This window comes from Anomaloglossus baeobatrachus, chromosome 2 (genome assembly GCF_048569485.1).
Source record: "Anomaloglossus baeobatrachus isolate aAnoBae1 chromosome 2, aAnoBae1.hap1, whole genome shotgun sequence".
In the NCBI taxonomy this organism is placed as follows: Eukaryota; Metazoa; Chordata; class Amphibia; order Anura; family Aromobatidae; genus Anomaloglossus; species Anomaloglossus baeobatrachus.
Genome location: NC_134354.1, coordinates 240,682,873 through 240,707,312, shown reverse-complemented (window position 1 = coordinate 240,707,312; position 24,440 = coordinate 240,682,873). Strand labels below are relative to the sequence as shown.

Below are 24,440 nucleotides of genomic sequence, written 5' to 3'. Positions count from 1 at the left end.
GATGAGCGAATGTTTTCGCCACTATTCGGTATCCGACGGATAATGGGGTATTAGAGGTATTCGCTATCCGATGGCTAATATGGTATTCGCTCCGATACTTTCATTTCTGCCTTCCTGGCACCTTTTTTCAGCCAATGAACACATCTGACGTTGCTTGCCCTCACAGTAATGCCGCAGCTATCTTTGTTGTGGTGTTACTGTGATTGGCTTGGCCGCACAGCATCATAGGGGCTATATAAGGCTTCCGCCATTTTGGTCAGTCGGTCTCTCCCTCTCTCGTTCTTACTCACCGATCACGGGCGTGGCTGTTACACTGTGGCGGTTTCTCCAGCTTTTGAAAATACTGGCCGCTCATTATTCCATCTCGTATTCCCTGCTTCTCCCGCCCACTGGCACCTATGATTGGTTGCAGTCAGACACGCTCCCACGCTGAGTGACAGTTGTCTTAGTGCAACCAATCACAGCCGCCAGTGGGCGGGTCTATATCGTGTAGTAAAATAAATAAATATTTAAAACAATGACGTGTGGTCCCCCTCCCCAAATGATACCCAGCCGAGGTAAGCACACAGCAGCAGGCTGATATTCTCAGGCTGAGGAGGGCAAGGGCCCTGGTTACTTCCCCCCCTCTCGCTGCCGAGAATATTAGCCTGCTGCTGCCCCGAGAATGTCGCATCCATTAGATGCGACAGTCCTGGCGTGTCACTGGCTCTTCCCGATTGCCGTGATGCGGTGGCAATCAGGGTAATAAGGAGTTAATAGCAACCCATAGCTGTGATTAAGTCCAAGATTAGTAATGGCAGCATCTATGACACACCATCACTAATCTGTAAGTAAAGTAAATAAACACACACCAAAAAAATCCTTTATTTGAAATAAAACACCAAAAAGCCCCCCTGTCACCACTTTATTAACCCCTCAAATATCCAGGTCCGGCGTGATCCGCACTGATTCAGCGACATCTGTGAGCAAGTGCTCAATGCAGCTTCATTCCTTGAAGTAAGGGGTAACTCCAGGTCATTTCTCATGGTTGGTGATGTCAACACGTTACCGCTTGCGAGAACTTCAGTGCTGCCGTAAAGCACAACTCAGAGTGACGTCACTGACCGGCAGTTACCCTGCGAGAACTCAGATCCAAGCTTCCGCATGGTCACTGCTCCATCACACATACTGTTGGGGGGGGAAACACATACATCACAAATAAAAGCTGTAATATCATCTATCCATCCATCTATCCATTATATATCCCTCTATCCAGCCCTCTATCTATCTATCCCTCCATCCATCCATCTATCCATCCATCTATCCATCCATCTATCCATCCATCCATATAACCATCTATCAATCCATCCATCTATCCATCCATCTATCTCTCCATTATCTATCCCTCTATCTATCCCTCTATCTATCTATCCATCCATTCATCCATCCATCTATCCATCTATCAATCCATCCATCTATCCATCTATCCATCCATATATCTCTCCATTATCTATCCCTCTATCTATCCCTCTATCCATCTATCTATCCATCCATCTATCAATTCATCCATCCATCAATCTATTCATCTAGCCATCTAGCCATCTATCCATCTAGCCATCTATCCATCCATCCATCCATCCATCCATCTATCCATCCATCTATCCATCTATCCATTATCTATCCCTCTATCTATTCATTATCTATCCCTCTATCTATTTATTATCTATCCCTCTATCTATTCATTATCTATCCATCCATCTATCCATCTATCCATCCATCAATCCATCTATCCTTTTTTATCTATCTATCTATCAATCCATTATCGATCTATCAATCCATTATCGATCTATCTATCCATTATCCATCTATCCATCTATCCCTCTATCCCTCTATCCCTCTATCCCTCTATCCCTCTATCCATCTATCCATCTATCCATCCATCCATCTATCCATCCATCAATCCATCTATCCTTTTTTATCTATCTATCCATCTATCAATCCATTATCGATCTATCTATCTATCTATTCATCTATCCATCTATCCATCTATCCCTCTATCCCTCTATCCCTCTATCCATCTATCCATCTATCCATCCATCCATCCATCCATATCGCGAGAACTTCAGTGCTGCTGTAAAGCACAACTCAGAGTGACGTCACTGACCGGCAGTGACCCTGCGAGAACTCAGATCCAAGCTCCCGCAGGGTCACTGCTCCATCACACATACTGTTGGGGGGAACACATACATCACAAATAAAAGCTGGAATATGATCTATGGATGATGGAGGGATGGATGGAGAGTGGAGGGATGGATTGATGGAGAGAGGGATAGATGGATGGAGGGATGGATGGAAAAAGAGAGGAAGGGATGGATGGATGGAGAGAGGGATGGATGGATGGGGAGAGGGATGGATGGATGGATGGATGGAGAGAGGGATGGATGGCTGGAAAGGGGGATGGATGGATGGATGGAGAGAGGGATGGAGAGAGGGAGGGATGGATGGATGGATGGATGAAGAGAGGGATGGAGAGAGGGATGGATGGATGGATGGATGGAGAGAGGGATGGATGCATGGATGGAGGGATGGATGGAGAGAGGGAGGTATGGATGGAGAGAGGGATGGATAGATGGATGGATGAAGAGAGGGATGGATGGATGGATGGAGAGAGGGATGTATGGATGGATGGAGGGATGGATGGAGAGAGGGATGGATGGATGGAGAGAGGGATGGATGGAGAGAGGGAGAAGAGGGATAGATGGATTTAGAGAGGGATGGATGGAAGGATGGATGATGGATGGATGGATGGAGGAAGAGAGGGATGGAAAGAGGGATGGATGGATGGATGGAGGGATGGATGGAGAGAGGGAGGGATGGATGGGGAAAGGGATGGATGCATGGAGAGAGGGATGGATGGATGGAGAGAGGGATGGATGCATGGATGAATGGAGAGAGGGATGAATGGATGGAGAGTGGAATGGATGGATGGATGGATGGATGGATGGAGAGAGGAATGGATGGATGGATGGCAAGAGGGATGGATGGATGGATGGATGGATGAATGGATAGAGGGAGGGGAGGGATGGATGGGTGGAGAGAGGGATGGATGGAAGGATGGATGGATGAAGAAAGGGATGGAGAGAGCGATGGATGGATGGAGAGAGGGATGGATGGAGAGAGTTATGGATGGATGGATGGATGAAGAGAGTGATGGAGAGAGTTATGGATGGATGGAGAGAGGGAGGGATGGATGGAGAGAGGGATGGATGCATGGAGAGAGGGATGGATGGATGGAGAGAGGGCTGGATGGAGGGATGGAGAGAGGGATGGATGGAGAGAGGGATGGATGGATGGAGAGAGGGATGGATTGATGGAGAAAGGGATGGAGAGAGGGATGGATGGATGGATGGAGAGAGGGATGGATGGCTGGAAAGGGGGATGGATGGATGGAGAGAGGGATGGAGAGAGGGAGGGATGGATGGATGGATGGATGGAAGGATGAAGAGAGGGATGGAGAGAGGGATGAAGAGAGGGATAGATGGATGGATGGAGAGAGGGATGGATGGAGGGATGGATGGAGAGAGGGAGGGATGGATGGAGAGAGGGATGGATGCACGGAGAGAGGGATGGATGAAGAGAGGGATGGATGGATGGATGGATGGATGGAGAGAGATGGATGCATGAATGGATGGAGAGAGGGATTGATGGATGGAGAGAGGAATGGATGGATGGATGGAGAGAGGATTGGATGGATGGATGGCAAGAGGGATGGATGGAGAGAGGGATGGATGAAGAGAGGGATGGAGAGAGCGGTGGATGGAGAGAGGGATGGATGGAGAGAGGGATGGAGAGGGGGATGGATGGATGGATGGATGGAGAGAGGGATGGATGGATGGATGGAGAGAGGGAGGGATGGATGGAGAGAGGGATGGATGCATGGATGGATGGAGAGGAATGGATGGATGGATGGAGAGAGGGATGGATGGATGGAGAGAGGGATGGATGGATGGAGAGAGGGATGGATTGATGGAGAGAGGGATGGATGGAGAGAGGGAGGGGAGGGATGGATTGAAGGATGGATGGAGAGAGGGATGGATGGATGGATGAAGAGAGGGATGGAGAGAGGGATGGATGGATGGATGGAGGGATGGATGGAAAGAGGGAGGGATGGATGGAGAGAGGGATGGATGCATGGATGGATGGAGAGGAATGGATGGATGGATGGAGAGAGGAATGGATGGATGGATGGAGAGAGGAATGGATGGATGGATGGAGAGAGGGATGGATGGATGGAGAGAGGGATGGATGGATGGAGAGAGGGATGGATGGATGGAGAGAGGGATGGATGGATGGATGGAGAGAGGGATGGATGGAGAGAGGGATGGATGGAGAGAGGGAGGGGAGGGATGGATTGAAGGATGGATGGAGAGAGGGATGGATGGATGGATGAAGAGAGGGATGGAGAGAGGGATGGATGGATGGAGGGATGGATGGAAAGAGGGAGGGATGGATGGAGAGAGGGATGGATGCATGGAGAGAGGGATGGATGAAGAGAGGGATGGATGGATGGATGGAGAGAGATGGATGCATGAATGGATGGAGAGAGGGATGGATGGATGGAGAGAGGAATGGATGGATGGATAGAGAGAGGGATGGATAGATGGAGAGAGGGATGGATGGATGGAGAGAGGGAGGGGAGGGATGGATGAAGAGAGGGATGGATGGAAGGATGGATGACAGATGGATAGATGGATGAAGAGAGGGATGGAGAGAGGGATGGATGGATGGAGGAATGGATGGAGAGAGGGAGGGATGGATGGAGAAAGGGATGGATGCATGGAGAGAGGGATGGATGGATGGAGAGAGGGATGGATGCATGGATGGATGGAGAGAGGGATGGATGGATGGATAGAGGAATGGATGGATGGATGGAGAGAGGATTGGATGGATGGATGGCAAGAGGGATGGATGGAGAGAGGGATGGATGGAAGGATGGATGGATGAAGAGAGGGATGGAGAGAGCGGTGGATGGAGAGAGGGATGGAGAGGAGGATGGATGGATGGATGGATGAAGAGAGGGATGGAGAGAGGGATGGATGGATGGATGGAGAGAGGGAGGGATGGATGGAGAGAGGGATGGATGCATGGATGGATGGAGAGGAATGGATGGATGGATGGAGAGAGGAATGAATGGATGGATGGAGAGAGGGATGGATGGAGAGAGGGATGGATGGATGGAGAGAGGGATGCATGGATGGAGAGAGGGATGGATGGAGAGAGGGAGGGGAGGGATGGATTGAAGGATGGATGGAGAGAGGGATGGATGGATGGATGAAGAGAGGGATGGAGAGAGGGATGGATGGATGGAGGGATGGATGGAAAGAGGGAGGGATGGATGGAGAGAGGGATGGATGCATGGATGGATGGAGAGGAATGGATGGATGGATGGAGAGAGGAATGGATGGATGGATGGAGAGAGGGATGGATGAATGGAGAGAGGGATGCATGGATGGAGAGAGGGATGGATGGATGGAGAGAGGGATGGATGGAGAGAGGGAGGGGAGGGATGGATTGAAGGATGGATGGAGAGAGGGATGGATGGATGGATGGATGGATGAAGAGAGGGATGGAGAGAGGGATGGATGGATGGATGGATGGAGGGATGGATGGAAAGAGGGAGGGATGGATGGAGAGAGGGATGGATGCATGGATGGATGGAGAGGAATGGATGGATGGATGGAGAGAGGAATGGATGGATGGATGGAGAGAGGGATGGATGGATGGATGGAGAGAGGGATGGATGGATGGAGAGAGGGATGGATGGATGGAGAGAGGGATGGATGGAGAGAGGGAGGGGAGGGATGGATTGAAGGATGGATGGAGAGAGGGATGGATGGATGGATGGATGGATGAAGAGAGGGATGGAGAGAGGGATGGATGGATGGATGGAGGGATGGATGGAAAGAGGGAGGGATGGATGGAGAGAGGGATGGATGCATGGAGAGAGAGATGGATGGAGAGAGGGATGGATGGATGGATGGATGGAGAGAGGGATGGATGGAGAGAGGAAAGGATGGATGGATGGAAAGAGGGATGGATGGAGAGAGGGATGGATGGATGGAGAGAGTGAGGGGAGGGATGGAGAGAGTGAGGGGAGGGATGGAGAGAGGGATGGATGGATTGAGAGAGGGATGGATGGATAGGTGGAGAGAGGGATGAATGGATGGACAGAGGGATGGATGGAGAGAGGGATGGATGGATGGATGGAGAGAGAGGGATGGATGGATGGATGGAGAGGGATGGATGGATGGAGAGAGGGATGGATGGATGGAGAGATGGATGGAGAGAGGGATGGAGAGAGCGATGGAGAGAGGGATGGAGAGAGGGATGGATGGATGGAGAGATGGATGGAGAGAGGGATGTAAAGAGGGATGGATGGAGAGAGGGATGGGTGGAGAGAGGGATGGATGGATGGAGAGAGGGATGGATGGAGAGAGGGATGGATGGATGGAGAGAGGGATGGATGGGGAAAGGGATGGAAAGAGGGATGGATGGATGGAGAGAGGGATGGATGGAGAGAGGAAAGGATGGATGGATGGAAAGAGGGATGGATGGAGAGAGGGATGGATGGATGGAGAGAGTGAGGGGAGGGATGGAGAGAGTGAGGGGAGGGATGGAGAGAGGGATGGATGGATTGAGAGAGGGATGGATGGATAGGTGGAGAGAGGGATGAATGGATGGACAGAGGGATGGATGGAGAGAGGGATGGATGGATGGAGAGAGGGATGGATGGATGGATGGATGGAGAGAGGGATGGATGGATGGAGAGATGGATGGAGAGAGGGATGGAGAGAGCGATGGAGAGAGGGATGGAGAGAGGGATGGATGGATGGAGAGATGCATGGAGAGAGGGATGTAAAGAGGGATGGATGGAGAGAGGGATGGGTGGAGAGAGGGATGGATGGATGGAGAGAGGGATGGATGGATGGAAAGAGGGATGGATGGATGGAGAGAGGGATGGATGGGGAAAGGGATGGAAAGAGGGATGGATGGATGGAGAGAGGGATGGATTGATGGATGGATGGAGAGAGAGAGGAATGGAGAGAGGGATGGATGAGTGGACGGATGGATAGAGAAAGGGATGGATGGATGGATGGAGAGAGGGATGGATGGAGAGAGGAATGGATGGATGGAGAGAGGGATGGATGGAGAGAGGGATAGAGAGAGGGATGGATGGAAGGAGAGAGGGATGGATGGAGAGGGATGGATGGATGGATGGATGGATGGAGAGAGATGGAGAGAGGGATGGATGGATGGATGGATGGAGAGAGGGATGGATTGATGGATGGAGAGAGGGATGGGTGGATGGATGGAGAGAGGGATGGATGGATTGATGGATGGAGAGAGGGATGGATGGATGGATGGATGGATGGAGAGAGGGATGGATGGATGGAGAGAGGGAAGGATAAAAAAGGATAGATGGATGGATAGATAGATAGATAGACAGGCAGACCGATGTCAAACACATATATAATGTCCCACCTCCCTGAATATTCTAAGCTGGCACCCTTTAGAGACTTTCATGTGGCACTAAAGGGTGCCTAGCCTTGATTTAGCCAAAAAAAAAATAATTAAAAAAAAAGCGACGTGGGGTTCCTCCCATTTTTGATAGCCATCTAGGGTAAAGCAGATGGCTGCAGCCTGTAGACCACAGCTGGCAGCTTTACTTTGGTTGGAGGGCCCCCAGGCTCTTTTTTATAATTATTTAAAAATAAATAATTGAAAAAAAAGAGTGAACTGAATTGGTTCACCAGCCAAGGTAAAGCGAACAGCTGTGGTCTGGTATTCTCAGGGTGGGAAGGTCCATAGTTATTGGCCCTTCCCAGCCTAAAAATAGCAGGCCGCAGCCATCCCAGAAGTGGCGCATCCATTAGATGCGCCAATCCTGGCACTTCGCCCCAGCTCATCCTGTTGCCATGGTGCGGTGGCAAACGGGGTAATACATGGGGTTGATACCAGATGTGCAATGTCACCTGACATTAAGCCCAGCAGTTTTATACCCGACATCACGAACTGTCAGTTATAAAAATAGAAAAAAAAATAGACGACAAAAAAAAATTTTATTTGAAAAAACACTCCCCAACACATTCCCTCTTTCATCAATTTATTGTAAAGAAAAAAAAATCCCCTGTAATCCATTTTGGAAGTCCCACGACGACTCTGGACCTTCTACAATATGGGGGGAACGCTCAGGGAACGTATCCCCCATTTTCTAGGACTGCAGACCCTCCATGTGAGTAGTGTGGGTGCAAAGAATCTGCACCTACCCTCCCCGGGTCACAGCAGCAGAGTGTGTGCAGCCAGTGCAGCTCCCAGTGAACACAGGAAGCTGAGCTGACAGCCGCTCTCTGCACATGCACCTAGCATTTATTGTGAAGGAGGAGGGAAGCGGGGGATTTATGCTGCAAAAAAGTAAAGACACTGGGGGAACAATCGGAAATACCGGGGTGGTATGGGGGGGACTTAGCTGGACCCGGGGAGGAGTTTTCTGTTGCATGTGTGCGCCGTGCCATCTTGGATGAATCGGGAGGGGGCAGAAATGCTGTGAGGCACCTTCTACAGGCTGTGCCCATACTGTTTCTGCCTTTTCCCATCCATTTCAGCCTCTTTCTCAGTCACCACAGGTCACCGACAGGTCCAACATGAATTATTCTGGTTTCCCATAGACTTACATTGGGGGTCGAATATTCGTGAATACTCGAATAGCGGCGAGGTATTCGCCGGATATTCGGCGAAGCGAATAATAGGGTATTCGATCATCCCTAATTAGGATGTATTCTAGGATCGAAATATACAGATTTCGGAATTTTAGAAAAGATGAATACCATATTACAGAGAATAGTAAAAGCTAAAGACTCGCTATATCCGGATGTTAGCCTGTGAAACGGATGCCAAGAGGACCCTGTTTTATTTCCAAAATGAGTCATTTAGGTATAACTAATGACTTGGCATTGAACTCCTTGTCTGACCTGTTTTTATGAAAGATTATGGATCCCTTTTCTTTCCTGCCACATGCTCGCTATATACAGTAGATAACTGTTCAACTCATAGTGGTCTCGTTCTCACTTTGGCGGAATTATCCACTGCGATATACTTCTAAAGGGTGCTTTACACGCTGCGATATCGGTAACGATATATCGTCGGGGTCACGTCGTTAGTGACACACATCCGGCGCCGTTAGCGACATTGCAGCGTGTAACACAAATGAGCGACGATCAACGTGCACAAAAACGTGAAAAATAGTTGCTCGTTTACACGTTGCTCATTTCCTTAATATCGCTGCTGCTGCAGGTACGATATTGTTGTCGTTCCTGCGGCAGCACACATCGCTGTGTGTGACACCGCAGGAACGACAAAGATCTCCTTACCTGCCTCCACCGGCAATGCAGAAGAAGGAGGTGGATGGGAGGTTACGTCCCGCTCATCTCCGCCCCTCCGCTTCTATTGGACGGCTGCCGTGTGACGTCGCTGTGACGCCGCACGACCTGCCCCCTTAGAAAGGAGGCGGATTGCCGGCCAGAGCGACGTCGCAGGGCAGGTAAGTCAGTGTGACGGGTGTAAGCGAGGTTGTGTGCCACGGGCAGCGATTTGCCTGTGTCACACAACCGACGGGGGCGGATACAATCGGTTGCGATCTCGCTAGCGAGATCGCAGCGTTTAAAGTACCCTTAAGACCTCATTCAGCCAAAAGTGAGGGGTTTTTATGCACCAAAAAAAGTATGTTTCATCAGTGGTTTAGATCTGATTTTCATTTCACCAGTAGTTTTACCATCGGTGATTTTTCTTATTCATCACAGACACCATATGGATGCCACGTGGACGGTATTTGTGTAGGTGCTTTTGATCAAAAATGGACAAGTCTCCATAAATTTAATGAGTATGTATGTGTTTAATCTGTGAAAATCACTGATATAGGATGTATGTGTCTCTCGAACATCTGAGTGCCTAACAGAGAACTAATCAACCTACATGTCTAAACCGTTTTTCCTAGGATAGTTAGGTTATTCCCATTAGGCTCTGTAAACAGTGCACGCCTGTCTACTTTGGCAGGAGTACAATGATTCCAAATTAGAAAAACGTCGCCTATACAAAATTAATGAAAAATATAAATACGTCTGCTACGTTATTCCATACTCTAAAAATGGTATCCCAACAAATTGTATACTGGTGTCTGCCAAAGGGACACCTTTTTATATCTGATGGATAAAGTGAGCCATATACAGTTGGGTCAAGAAACATTTGGACAGTGACCGAGTTTTTGTGATTTTGGATCTGCATTCTGCTATTTGTTATTTAAAATGAAACACCTGAGATGCAATTGAAGTGCAGACTTTAAAGTTTAATTTATGAGGTTGAACAAAAATATTCTGTAAAACGTTTAGAATTTCAGCTATTTTTCTACAAGGTCTCCTCATTTCAGGGGCTCAAAAGTAATTGGACAAATTTACTTTACCATAAATAAAATGTTCATTTTAATACTTTGTAGAGAATACTTTGCAGGCAAGGACTTCCTGAAGTCTGGAAGCCATGGATGTCACCATGGTTTCCTCCCTTGTGATGCTTTGCCACGTTTTACTGATGCTGACTTCAGTTGCTTGTTTCTGTGTCTTTCTGCTTTAAATTTTGTCTTATGCATGTGAAATGCAGTTCAATGGGGTTGAGATCTGATGATTGACTCGCCCATTGCACAATATTGCACTTGTTTCCTTTAAAACACTCCTGGGTTGCTTTTGCAGTATGTTTTGGGTGAAGTGCTGTTCAATCAAACTTTCTGCATTTGGTTGAATTTGAGCAGAAAGTGTAGCCACTTGAAACTTCATCCAGCTGCTTCTGTCTCCAGTCACATCATCAATAAACACTAGCAACCCAGTGTCATTAGAAGCCATGCATGCCCATGTCATCACACTGCCTCCACCATGTTTTACATAGGATGTGGTGTGCTTTGGCTCATAAGCCATTCCAAGTCTTCTTCATACTTTCTTTTTCCCATCATTCTGGTACAGGTTGATCTTCGTTTTATCTGTCCAAATAATGCTTTTCCAGAACAGGGCGGCTTCTTTAGATGTTTTTTGGTAAAATCTCATCTGGCTTTTCTATTTTTAAGGTTGATTAATAATTTGCTCCTTGGGGTGAATCCTCTGTATTTTCTCTCATGATAGTCTTCTTTTTATGGTAGACTTACATACTGAAACACCTGCTTCTTGGAGAGTGATCTTCACTCAAGTGGATGTTGAAAAGGATTCTGCAATCCTACACCACTATTGTATGCCGTGGACTTACAGCCTTTTTTAAGTTCCCAATCTTCTGTTCTCAATCTTTTTGCAAAATGTACCAAACTGTTTATTTGGCTTTGCCTGTCATTTCTGTTATCTTTCTTATGGATTTCTTCTTTTTTTCATCCTAATTATATTGTGTTTCTCTTCCATTGAAACCTTTTTTGACCGCATGTTGTGGGTTCACAGCAACTGCTTCCAAATGCAAATGCCACACCTGGAATCAGCTCCAGACCTTTTACCTGCTTAATTGATGATGGATTAATGAGCTTTTGAGATAATTGTCCTATTACTTTTGGTCCCATGAAAAAGAGGCATCTACATATTCACCTGTTCCCAACTGCCAACTGTAGACAAACTTTGGCTTTTGCTGCGGTTTGTGCAGCGCTGAGGTTTTTCTATAGTCAGCGGTCAAGCTAGGATCAGGATCCCCAGAGTATCACTGGCCCTGGGATTCTGGTACAGAAGGCTAGTTCTGACCAGCGACATCATTTGGACCTGATTGGATTGGGTCCCGATTATGTTAACCCTTTGCTATCTTCGATATACCGCAATTAATAGTGATAATGGCATATAGAAGTTTATGAAAGGGAGTTGGCTCCTTCTCTCACCTTTCTGGCACCCCCGCAATGTTTTTACCGGGGAGCCGAGAGTTGTCATGGCAGCCGGAGGTCAAATGATGACCTCCAGGTCGGCCATGTAAGGTGGCCTGTTAGACCAAACCTGTTAGAAGCAGGGTCTATTTGTCGATCTGTCAGTGTTAGTCTGACCGGTATAATGTATTGCCTTCCATGTGTATTGCAATACATTACACCAGCGATCAGAGTAATAAAAGTTAAATCCCATAGAGTGACTAAGTAAAAACATAAAAAAAGTTTTAAAAAAATTGTAAAAATATTAAAAACAAATCACAAACTAAAGAACAAAAAAAATGAAAGAAATATTATAGCAATAAAAACAAAAATAAACAAAAAAGTACACATATTTGGTATTTCTGCATCCGGAAATGACCCGATTTATAAAACTGTAACCCCTTTAGTGAACAACTTTAAAAAATGCATAAAAATGTATGAAAACAAAATATGCTTTTTCATCATACTACCCAAAAAAGATGGAATAAAACCCGATCAAAAAGTCAAACATATATAAAAATTATATTGCTGAAAACATCAACTTGTTCAGCAAAAAACAAGCCACCATACAGCTCCATCAGCTCCAGCTATAGCTCTCAGACTATAGCAAGGCAAAAACATTTTTTTTTCTATAAAATGTTTTTTATTGTGTAACAGTGGCAAATAAAAAAAGGATATAAATGTGGTATCACTATAATCATACTGATCCTGAGAATAAACCTGTCATTACTTTTAGCAAATAGTGAACAGCGTAAAAAATAAAAACAATTCCTAAATTGCTGTTTCATATTCATTCAAGAATGAGGATAAAAAACAATCCAAAAATGTTGTGCCAGAAAATGGTACCAATAAAAATGTCAACTCGTCCTGCAAAAAACAAGCCTTCACATGACTCTGTCAGCAGAAATCTGGAAAAATTACAGCTTTCAAAATAGGGTGATGCAAAATATTTTTTTTGAAAAAAAAAAAAAGCGTTTTTAGTGTGTGATAGTAGTATATAAATCTTGTATAGCTAAAATCGCATTGACCTGAACAATAATTTACCTGGTGCCTGTCTCCAGAAGCACAAGTTGTGCAAATTGTACAGGCACTACAATGTATGAGCACTCCAATGGCAGATTTGCAACTTTCACTTGTTTATTCAGCCCAATGTTATAGCATTCTGTGACTCGCCTGATAGATAAAAGTGTTCACTACTCTACTAAATGAATTTCGCAAGAGATGTAGTTTTCAAAATATGGTCACTTGTGGGGCTTTCCACTGTTTTGGTACATCAAGGGCTTTGCAAACTTGACATGGTATCCACTATTTATTTCATTTTTATTTTATTTTGCACACCAAAAGTGAAATGGTGCTCCGTCCCTTCCGAGCCCTACTTGTGCAACCAAACAGTAGTTTTGCAACACATATGGAGTATCAGCACACTCAGGAGAAATTGCACAACAAATTGCATGGTTAATTTTCTACTGCTACCCTTGTGAAAATCTAAAATTTGGCTACAGTAACATTTTTGTAGCAAAAATGTCTTTTCTCATTTACATGACTCAATGATCTAAAATTCTGTGAAGCACCTGGGGTTCAAAGTGTTTTACTACACAGTTATATTAATTCCTTGAGACGTGTAGTTTCCAAAATAAGGTCTCCTGTGAGGAATTTCCATTGTTTAAACACATCAGGTGCTCTGCTAATCTGCAAATGTGACATGGCGTCCGATAATGATATCAGCCAATTTCGAACTCCAAAAATCAAATTGTGCTCCTTCCTTTTCGAGTCCTGCCTTGTGCCCAAACAGTAGTTTGAAGCAGTGTGAATCACCTAAAGGGTTAATAAACTTCTTGAATGTGGATTTGAGCACTTTGAGAAGTGCAATTTTTAACATGGTGTCACTTTTGGGTATTTTCTGTCATATAAGCACTTCAAATTCACTTCAGTTGTGATGTGGTCCCTAAAAAAATGGTTTGGTGAATTTTGTTAGAAAAATTAGAAATTGCTGATAAACTTTCAACCTTTCTAACTTCATAACACAAAAAAAATATGTATAAAAAATTATGCTAATGTAAAGTACACATGTGGGAAATGCTATTTATTAACAATTTTGTGTGATATAGCTATCTGGATTGAGGACATAAAAATTCAAAGTTCAAAAATTGCTAAATTTTCTAATTTTAAAGTTGTAATTCCCAAACCCTTATTCCACGTAAGATATGAACACCCTCAACTTCAGGCTGGATTCAAACAATCGTATGGCATCCAATGCGAGTGCATCAAATGTGATATGCTAATGACCCTTAGATCCCACTGTGCAGCATGAGCCAAGTGTCATGCAACTGTGATCCGATCCTGCGATTGGATCACAGCTGCGGAGGAGAGGGCGGGCACTGCTGAGGAGAGAGAGGGGTTAATCTCCCCATCTCCTCCATTGTCAGCTGATGCAATTATCGCACTGCACTTGGATGTCATCCGAGTGCAGTGCGATGTTTCACTCGCAACCATAGACTTGTATGGGTGTGAGTGACACGGCTCTCGCTGACAATCTTAGGATGCTGCGACTTTTCGCTCATCCAGAATCTGAATGAGAAAAAATCTGACCTTCTGCCCTCCCTCATTGAATAACATTAGTCCGAGTGCAATGCGATAAAATTTTCTCGTATTGCACTTGTCCGAGTCATACGCTTATGTGAGCGTACCCTAAACCTGAGAGTCTGCACTTTTAGCCGATATTGATTATATAACTGTATTTTGAATATGTTTGGTTAACACCTAGAATGCCAAAACTTGTGTCACTGTCCAAATATTTCTGGACAAATTGTAGATCTATTCACCATGAATAAAAACTAACTGATCCTGCTGGCTTCACTGAACATTTACATAGTGTTTACTGCAAACTGTAGATAAAAGTACACCAAATACCCCATTGATAAATACTCAATGAGTGTACTGTACATGTAATTTATAGTAATTGTATTTCATAGTAAATTATATACTGCAAGGAAATCCCTTTATACATGAGGGTCTGTGGAGCACGAGCCTCTCATAATGTCCATTACAGAGTTTGGATGAGGAAGTATGGTAAATGGGGATTAATAAAAAAGGAACTAGCCATAATAAATATAGTTTTATAATGTTTGGAGCAATAAAATGGCTTCAATATTAGAATGTTCATTGTTTTTAATTTCCGCTTTCCTAATAAAAGATTATATTTTGACCTTTAAGTAATATACAAATCTGCAAACCTGCTCAGCATAGGCCTTTTGAATGAGCACAGATTATCAAATCTAGTGCTGCAGATTTTGTAATCCTGTCTAATACACATAGTGTAGGATTTATTTAGACAAGCCAATTATTGGGAAGAACACTTGCTTGTTAATTAAACATGCCAGAAGTCACATGAGGAATAAGCAAAACATTCATTGGGTGAGTGGATTGTTCAGCCCGGCATTATAATTAGCATTATCGGCAGCATGTCACAATGTGTTGTCAGTAATGATGATATTCCATGAGTGCAAAATGATTGCATTATCAATTGTTCGGTGTTCAAAGGATTCTGGTTACATAAAAAAAATTGTTTAAAAGAGTCACATATTTATACACAACAGGACTTAGAATAGTGCAGTAAAAAAAAAAAAAAAAAGAACAAGTTATATGAGACATGTCTCATATAACTTGTTCTTTTTTCTTTTTTTTTTTTTTTTTTTTTTTACTGCACTATTCTAAGTCCTGTTAAATATGTGACTCTTCAGATTTTGTGTTATACCATGCCTGATGAAGAGACCTGAGTAGTCTCGAAAGCTTGCAATTATTACCATCTTTTCAGTTAGCCATTAAAAGGTATCAACCACTGAGGACTCTCTGTTCTTTTAAACAATTTTTTTTATCTCTACTGGCTAACACGGTACAAAGATATATTTTACTTGTATCTTATGTACATAGGCATTTAAATGACCTCCAATCAGCTTGTATGGAGCCAATTAACAACCTGATTAATGGACATGTAAACCTGTATACTAGACAGACTGAAAATACACTTAAGGTACCGTCACACTAAGCAACATCTCTAGCAACATCGCTGCTGAGGAACATCTTTTGTGACGTAGAAGCGATGTTACTAGCGATGTTGCTTAGTGTGACATCCAGCAACAACCTGGCCCCTGCTGTGAGGTCGCTGGTTGTTGCTGAATGTCCTGGACCATTGTTTAGTTGTTGCTCTCCCGCTGTGAAGCACACATCGCTGTGTGTGACAGCGACAGAGCAACAACTAAATGTGCAGGGAGCATGGAGCCGGCTTCTGCGGATGCTAGTAACCACGGTAAACATCGGGTAACCAAGAAGCCCTTACCTTTGGTTACCCGATATTTACCTTCGTTACCAGCTAGGAGTGCAGGGAGCAGGGAGCCGGCACTGTCAGCATGAGAGCGGGGACGCTGGTAACAAAGGTAAATATCGGGTAACCAAGGTAAGGGCTTCTTGGTTACCCGATGTTTACCGTGGTTACTAGCATCCGCAGAAGCCGGCTCCCTGCTGCCTGCACACGTAGCAGAGTACACATCGGGTAATTAACCCGATGTGTACTCTGGCTAGGAGTGCAGGGAGCCAGTGTTAAGCGGTGTGCGCTGGCAACCAAGGTAAATATCGGGTTGGTTACCCGATATTTACCTTAGTTACCAAGCGCAGCATCATTTCCACGCATGCTGCTGGCTGGGGGCTGGTCACTGGTTGCTGGTGAGATCTGCCTGTTTGACAGCTCACCAGCAACCCATGTAGCAACGCTCCAGCGATCCCTGCCAGGTCAGGTTGCTGGTGGGATCGCTGGAGCGTTAGTGTGACATCTCACCAGCGACCTCCATAGCAACTTACCAGCGATCCCTATCAGCTGGTAAGTTGTTTAGTGTGACGGTACCTTAAGTTTATTAGTGTGGTTCATACTGAATGATATGTTACCTTATGAAAGAACCTCTTTAAAGGGAATCTTTCAGCAGGTTTTTGCTATGTAATCTGAAGACAGCATACTGTAAGGGATAACATACAGATTGCAGTCATGCGTCTTATCACAAAGTGTGATTTTGTTTACCTGCTATATTAGCTTAAGCTACAGTAGCTTTATCAATAATGGACTCAGGAGCACGAGAGCTCGTGTCCAACTCCGCCCTCTTCTGTAATTAGCAGCATGTTTATGGAAATGTGCACTGAATGCCTGGTGTGGGAGGGGGCAGTTAAAATCTTTTATTTTATCAGAACGGCTGCAGCCAATAATCTAAGTGATACATCTTTGGATTCAGGGTCTCTTTGCCTACATCATGCTGCTCTCAGATAAAGTAGCAAAAACCTGCTGACAGATTCCCTTTAAGTCATGCACCTTTCCAGCTAAACTCTGCCCCACCTCATGAAGGTGTAACGGGGTGCCGGGGGTGCCTCGGGGGTTGTAGTCGTGGCCCCTTTTTCTATCAGGCTAACCCCCGGCTCCGCCGTCACTATTGGGACAGGAGATTGTTTGGTGGGGCAGAGTGTGGTGGTGCAGATAACGCCGTCAGATGTACAAAGACTTGGCAGACGTAGATCGGTTGAACCAGAAGGTATGTTTATTGTACGCATCTTCATAACAGAGGCAATAATCAGAATGTTTCACGACTTCTGCTGGGGGAAAACCTGTTCTGGACGTCTCCTCTAGTGGGGATGTGCCCGGCTACTCCACTTCACCTAGGCTCCCACTCCGGCTATCACAGTCTTGACCCACACAATTCCTGCTTCACCTTTGAGGACACGTTCTCTTTCCTTTCCTTCGCTTTTCTGTCCACCCAGCTCCCACACTCTGCCCCTTCTGCTTCTTCTCTCCCGTCCCGGACTCAACTGCCTTCCACACACTTCTCTCCCTTCCCCCTAAGCTGCCGGCTCCTCCTCCCTCCTGCACAGTTTCTATGGGGACAGCCATCCCACCCGGGCTCTAGGGGAACACCCACTACACAGTAAAGACATTTTTATTAATAACATCAACATTAACATTACTATCTACCCCAGCGTGGGGTATCTTCAGGGGGAAAACTGCACCTCCTTGTAAGGGGTCTGCCCACCCCTTACATTCCTCCCCTCTTTCTGCCTAAGCCTCCCGGCAAGGCTCGAACCTGTAAAACACAATTTAGCAGCAAGGCAAACTTTGGATAAAACTTTAAAACCTTCATAAACAAAGTCAACCACTGAGCGCACAAGTTCTGCGCCCGGAGTCCCTCCTGTGAGCTCCCGGTCTTTGTAGACAGTGTGCCCGGAGGCCGTTACAGCACTCCCGGTCTTGGCTGGTCTTCTGCCCGGAGGCTTTCACAGCACTCCCGGTCTTTGTAGGTAGAAGTACAAACAGTAAAGTCTCCGTTAACAACACAGAGGGAGCCCCTGGCTCAGTCCAGCATCATGCTCCTTCCGGGCTCGGTAACTTAAACATAGTTGCAAACTGTGGAACTTTTCCGGCTCTTTTAACAATGCCGGTACTCGACACGAACAGGTCCATTACCTCCGGTCATTACGGGTCACACGGGATGGTAAGCGCGCTGCCATTCGGCCCGCTGAGCCCTCACATAATCGGAAAGGGACTGACCTGGCAAGCGGCGCAGCCTCCGGAATGGTTCTGAGTTGACTGGTGGTTCTGGCGCCTCTGTCTCCGGTTTTACCTCTTCAACCCCCGACGGGGGTGACGGGGTCGCTGAACGGGACGGCTGGGGACTACCCACGACGATCACCGGGTGTGTGACCATGCTCTGGTGGATCGCTAACACCGCCGGTGGCCCCTTTTCTGGGTCAGCACTCAGTCCTGTCATGACTTCTGGCGACACCGCCAGCGTGTTTCTCGGCCGGGAAATCTCAGCCAGCACCGGTCTCTGTTGTGTACGTCTCCGGTACTGACACTCTTCCCGTTTGATCTCTTGCTGCCACTGTGCGGCCTCTTGTGCAGTGGGCATTCGGGTCACTCCTACGGCAAATAGGCCCCGGCATCCCACTTCTCTCCGGAACTTCACCTTTTCTCCCGGGTACAGCGTATGAAGGCGTTGTGGTAAGCCCTCAGTGTCCAGGTTAACCCGGTTGTAGAAGAAATGGTCACCGGTCTCTTCATCCTCAATGAATCCATAGCCCTCCGCCTGATTGAATTTGACCATGGTGCCAACGGTGCACTGCCGATCAAACTCGTCGCTAAGGGGACCGGCCATCATCTCGCGGGCCACGGTCTCGGCCAGTAACCTTTCCTGCACCGGATCGGGTTCAGGCAGTGGGGACTTTCGCTGAGTCAGGGGCGTCGGCTTTACCGGCTCCCAAAAGAATCCCCACTCATCTTCTTCTAGCTCCCGGGCATGTTGCTCTTCCGGGGCCGGAACTGCTGTGTGCGTTGGAGGTCCCACCTCGACTGGTGTGAACACCTCCGGACACTGGAGTGGTGCTCCCAGGACTTCACTTCCCAGCCGTAGCTGCGCCTTGTGGGTGGCCCGGACTTCAGTCGAGGTCTCACCGGTCGCGGCATCCCAGGAAGTGACCCACGTTACTTTTGTGGGCCGCTCCGGTCCTCCTGGCACAGCCGGTAGGTTAAGGGTAAGTCCTTCCGCGGCCGCAGTCTGCTTCAGGCGTCCTCTCCCCAGGCTGGTTGCTACCAGCGCGCCCACTGCAGCATGCTGTTTTCTCGGGGTCTCCATCTCGCTCGGAGTCGGTCTCTGGGTTGGCGTTTCTTGCAATGGCGCCGGGGCAGGTGGAGATGCTGGGGAAGGTGGAGGCGGGCCTTCTTTTCCCGCTCTTGGATACACTCCACCCCCAGTCTCGCAGATCAAATCGACCCGGCCGAGGCGGCTCTTCTTTTTTCCTGTAACGCCGCCCACTTCACATGTCTTCATCAGCATCCTGGGGCCAGCACCTCCCCTCTTTGAGCGGCGCACTCTGCACTTCTTTTTCTTCACCGGCCAGCCCCATGCTTTTCTTTTGGCGCCAATTCTTCGCGCGCTCACTGTGTTCGTGAAGACGGCGGCCATCTTACCGCCATCTTGTGCCCGGTCCAACGCCTTAGGCACCACTTGTTCTTCCCACCATGGAATCGGGACCCTTCGCCAATAATCCGGATCCTGCCGACTACGCCACATGTAACGGGGTGCCGGGGGTGCCTCGGGGGTTGTAGTCGTGGCCCCTTTTTCTATCAGGCTAACCCCCGGCTCCGCCGTCACTATTGGGACAGGAGATTGTTTGGTGGGGCAGAGTGTGGTGGTGCAGATAACGCCGTCAGATGTACAAAGACTTGGCAGACGTAGATCGGTTGAACCAGAAGGCATGTTTATTGTACGCATCTTCATAACAGAGGCAATAATCAGATGGTTTCACGACTTCTGCTGGGGGAAAACCTTTTCTGGACGTCTCCTCTAGTGGGGATGTGCCCGGCTACTTCACTTCACCTAGGCTCCCACTCCGGCTATCACAGTCTTGACCCACACAATTCCTGCTTCACCTTTGAGGACACGTTCTCTTTCCTTTCCTTCGCTTTTCTGTCCACCCAGCTCCCACACTCTGCCCCTTCTGCTTCTTCTCTCCAGTCCCGGACTCAACTGCCTTCCACACACTTCTCTCCCTTCCCCCTAAGCTGCCGGCTCCTCCTCCCTCCTGCACAGTTTCTATGGGGACAGCCGTCCCACCCGGGCTCTAGGGGAACACCCACTACACAGTAAAGACATTTTTATTAATAACATCAACATTAACATTACTATCTACCCCAGCGTGGGGTATCTTCAGGGGGAAAACTGCATCTCCTTGTAAGGGGTCTGCCCACCCCTTACAAAGGCACATCCCTTTTTCAAGCGAGGTACAAACAGTGTTTTAAATGCATCTGATTCTGAAAATAAGATTTGATCATCTGCACCAATCTGATGCATTTTACACCAAAGACGAGGTGCATTCACATGAACAAATCTGCCCTGATGTTTTTGCTTTCTGACATTGCTCACAGACACATGTTTATGTGTTTCATAACTGTTCCAAATTCTAATTCATATATAACGATTCATTATGTAAACCTACGTAGGATGCTCATTACAAATAGAATGCAGAACGGTTTGTCATCATTCGCATGTTAGCTTTAGTAAATACTTATATTCACTATTAAATAGCAGGGTTTTAAGGGAATATTCTCCCTAATTGGTATTTCATGTGCAGTACAATTATTTAAAATCCACACAGACTACATAGCTCTATTTTACATTACTTGTATTTTACATTAGGCTAAGTTCACATGTCCAGTGATGATCGTTAGAAAAGAATCAGCAGGAATCCGTTGGCAAAAAAAGTTGTAGAAACATACATTTTTTTTGTCTGTTTTTAAATAACTGATTTCAGCTGGATTATTTATTTTTAACATTGGAGTCTATGGAAAATGGATCCGTTAACGGATTGGTATTTATCTTCCATTTGAAACTGATCCAGTAAAAAAAATGAATCCTGTACAAATAATAGAACACCAGATGGCTAAATAGCAGTCCGTTAATAAATCCATTTTCCATTGGATCCAATGTAAAAAAACAGATCCAGCTAAAATCAATTATATAAAAATGGACAAAAAAAGCAGTGTTTATACAAATTTTTTGCCCTTTGATTGCTGCTGGATCCGTTCTAACGGATGATTACTGGACATGTGAACTTAGCCTTGGATGATAATTCTGGACCAATTTCCCATAATTCTATTTTTTTCTTCAGTGAACTACAAGTGGCAACTGCAAGGGATCAGAATTTCATTATTTTACTGGTCACAAAGTAGGAAAGAAGGGGTTAACACCGCAATGCCGTGAAGAAATATCGGAATGCACACATTTTCCTTGATGGTGATTTTTTATTCAATGCGTTTCGGAGATAAAATTTCCTTCTTCAGGAATATGATCACAGATTATTTTACTGTAGAGCTTTCCTAATTGAAGAAAATTGATTAAAGTTATCTATAAAACATCTAACTATAAAGCGATAAAAAATAAAATAGCCACAATACAATGAGCATGGACATTTCACTGCCCCTGTATTACCAAAGTGCATGCACTGATTAGCTGCCTATTACCACCAGATGAAGGGGTTCCTTTTAACTTTTTTATCGTTGATATGTGCAGATACACTGGTTATTATTGGATCAGTGCTCTGTTGTTTTTTTTCAAGGACAGTACACTGATCAAATATATAGCTTAACAAGCCTAAAAGTATGCTCGATGATGGCTTTCAGCAAATATTTCTGACTTTTATATGTAAGAACTTTGTTTTTCTGTATTAGGTTTTTGCATTTTTCTTATTTTTGGTTAATTTTGGTTAATTTTGGATAATTTGGGAGTTTTGGAACTAATTAATCATTTCTGATAGCATCTAACATTGTGGTATTTTCAGCCTGGAATGGTCATTCTGGAACAAATATTATAACTTGATAGCCCACTGTATGTGCATTTAGACTGGCCAACCAATGGCTGTTAAATGACTGCCGATTGGCCACAGAGAAATCGCATTCCTATAGTTTAATAGCCTGTTTAGACTGTATGTCCATGAGCACAGAACTATCATTTGTCCAATCATTCTGCGGTCACAGATGGTCAATGTTCTCGGCAGCACATGGCCTGCTTAAACAGGACAATGTGCTGCCGAAAACTATGATTTTTAAGCAACCGGCCGGTTTAGACAGTCTAATTGTACCCTATAAATATAATGATTATAATAGTGTTTAGTTTCTGGTATTTCATAAAAAAAAATTAAACACGTACAGTATTGTGAATACTTATCTATTCCTTTTTTTTTTTTTTCAGGAAATGCTGTCTACAATGGACCCTTATGTGTAAGACTCATTCTCCATGTTAGCTGTACTCTATCAGTGTGTTTATTTTTTCAAAATGTCTCTCAATGACTTGAAGAAAAGGCAAATTGAAGTCTAGTCTATTTTCTTCAACAATTGCTGTCACACATAAGATCACATAAGGGGGTTAAACCATGTTTGAAAGTTATCCTGTATCCATAGGATAGAGTATGACTTCCCGATCACTGGGGGTCCAACCACTGGGACACCCATTGATTCCAAAAATCCAGGCACTGAATAGCACCGAGTGAATGGAGCGGGCCTCCAGTCCACCACACAGTCTGAGACAGCCAAAGGGCTGAAAACAATGGACTTCGAGCTGCACCATGCCCTCCCCTGCCGCTACCCACTTGCTGATATCCCCTCATGATGGAGACAGTGGTGAATATATTGGTGGAGGATGGTGCGGCTGGCTCTGTCTTCCACCAATCCATGGGTTGAACAGCACCCTCAATGACTTCACATCATTGCTTGTGCTGTGTGGAGAATCAGTGCGCCAGAGCAGAATGTCAGGGTGAACAAGAGAAGGTGACTATGTGGTGCTTTTTTTTTCATGTGTATGGGATGTTTGAATTTAATTAGAAAGCTATCTGAGGGCTCAGAAATGTATATAGCAGAATATGTGGGGCTCATAATGTATATAGAGTAGAAGGCTATGTGGGAGCTCATACTGTAAATATGAGGCTATTTGGGGCTCAAAACGTACACAGAAGGCTATGTGGAGCTCATAATGAATATAGGAGGCTATATCAAGGCTTATGCTGTATATAGGAGGCTATGTGGGACTAATAATGTATATAGGAGGTGATGTAGGTGCCCATACTGTATATAGGAGGCTTTATGAGGCTCAATGTATATAGGAGGTTATCTGAGGATTCATATTATCTGTGTATATGAGGCGATGTGGGGCTCATAATATATTTGAGAGGCTATGTAGGGCTCATAATATATATGAGGCTAGGAGGCTATGTTGGTGCTCATATTGTATATAGGAGGCTATGCGGAGCTCATAATCTATATAGGAGGCTATGTGGGTGCTCATACAGTATATGTGAGGCTTGTGGGGCTCAGAATGTATATAGGAGGCCATGTTAAGGCTCATGCTAGATTGACGAGGCTATGTGGGGCTTATACTGTATTTAGGAGTCTATGTTCTGTTTCGTACAGTATTTAGAAGGCTATGTGGGGGCTTATACTGTGTATAGGAGGCTATGTGGCGGCTCACATTGAACATAGAGAGTCTATGTGGAGGCTCACTGTATATAGAAGAGCTATGTGAGGGCCCATACTGTATATATAGGAGGAAAAATTCCAGCAACTGGGTCCAGACAGAAGGTTCTTTAAAACGTAGATTCTTTATTATTTACATGTTAAAAAGTCCATGTTAGGGTGAAACAAAGCCTAAGCCAGAGAGGACGCGTTTCGAACACGAGGTTCTTAGACTGACTTCTAATCTACGTTTTAAAGAACCTTCTGTCTGAACCCAGTTGCTGGAATTTTTCCTCCTTCATCATTACTACAGGGACTTGCCGACCTTCTGTTCTTTGCACGGTCCACAGTCTATGGTCTCCATTCAAGCAGGTGAGCCGGACAAACCTTTTCTGTATATATAGGACTATGTGAGGGCTCATCATGTACATAATTATATGGGGGGCTCATACTGTATATAGA

The 24,440-nt window shown here is 45.6% G+C and overlaps 1 long non-coding RNA gene across 2 annotated transcripts in view; it reads left to right on the top strand.

Moving 5' to 3' along the window:
• The window catches only part of LOC142289772 (uncharacterized), a 173,352-nt gene extending 149,890 nt beyond the window's left edge, over positions 1-23,462 (top strand). For both annotated transcript variants that reach the window (XR_012750155.1, XR_012750154.1), the window contains exon 3: positions 22,723-23,462. This is a non-coding gene — a long non-coding RNA (uncharacterized LOC142289772). The remainder of the gene's footprint in view (positions 1-22,722) is intronic.
• Positions 23,463-24,440: the final 978 nt, after the last annotated feature.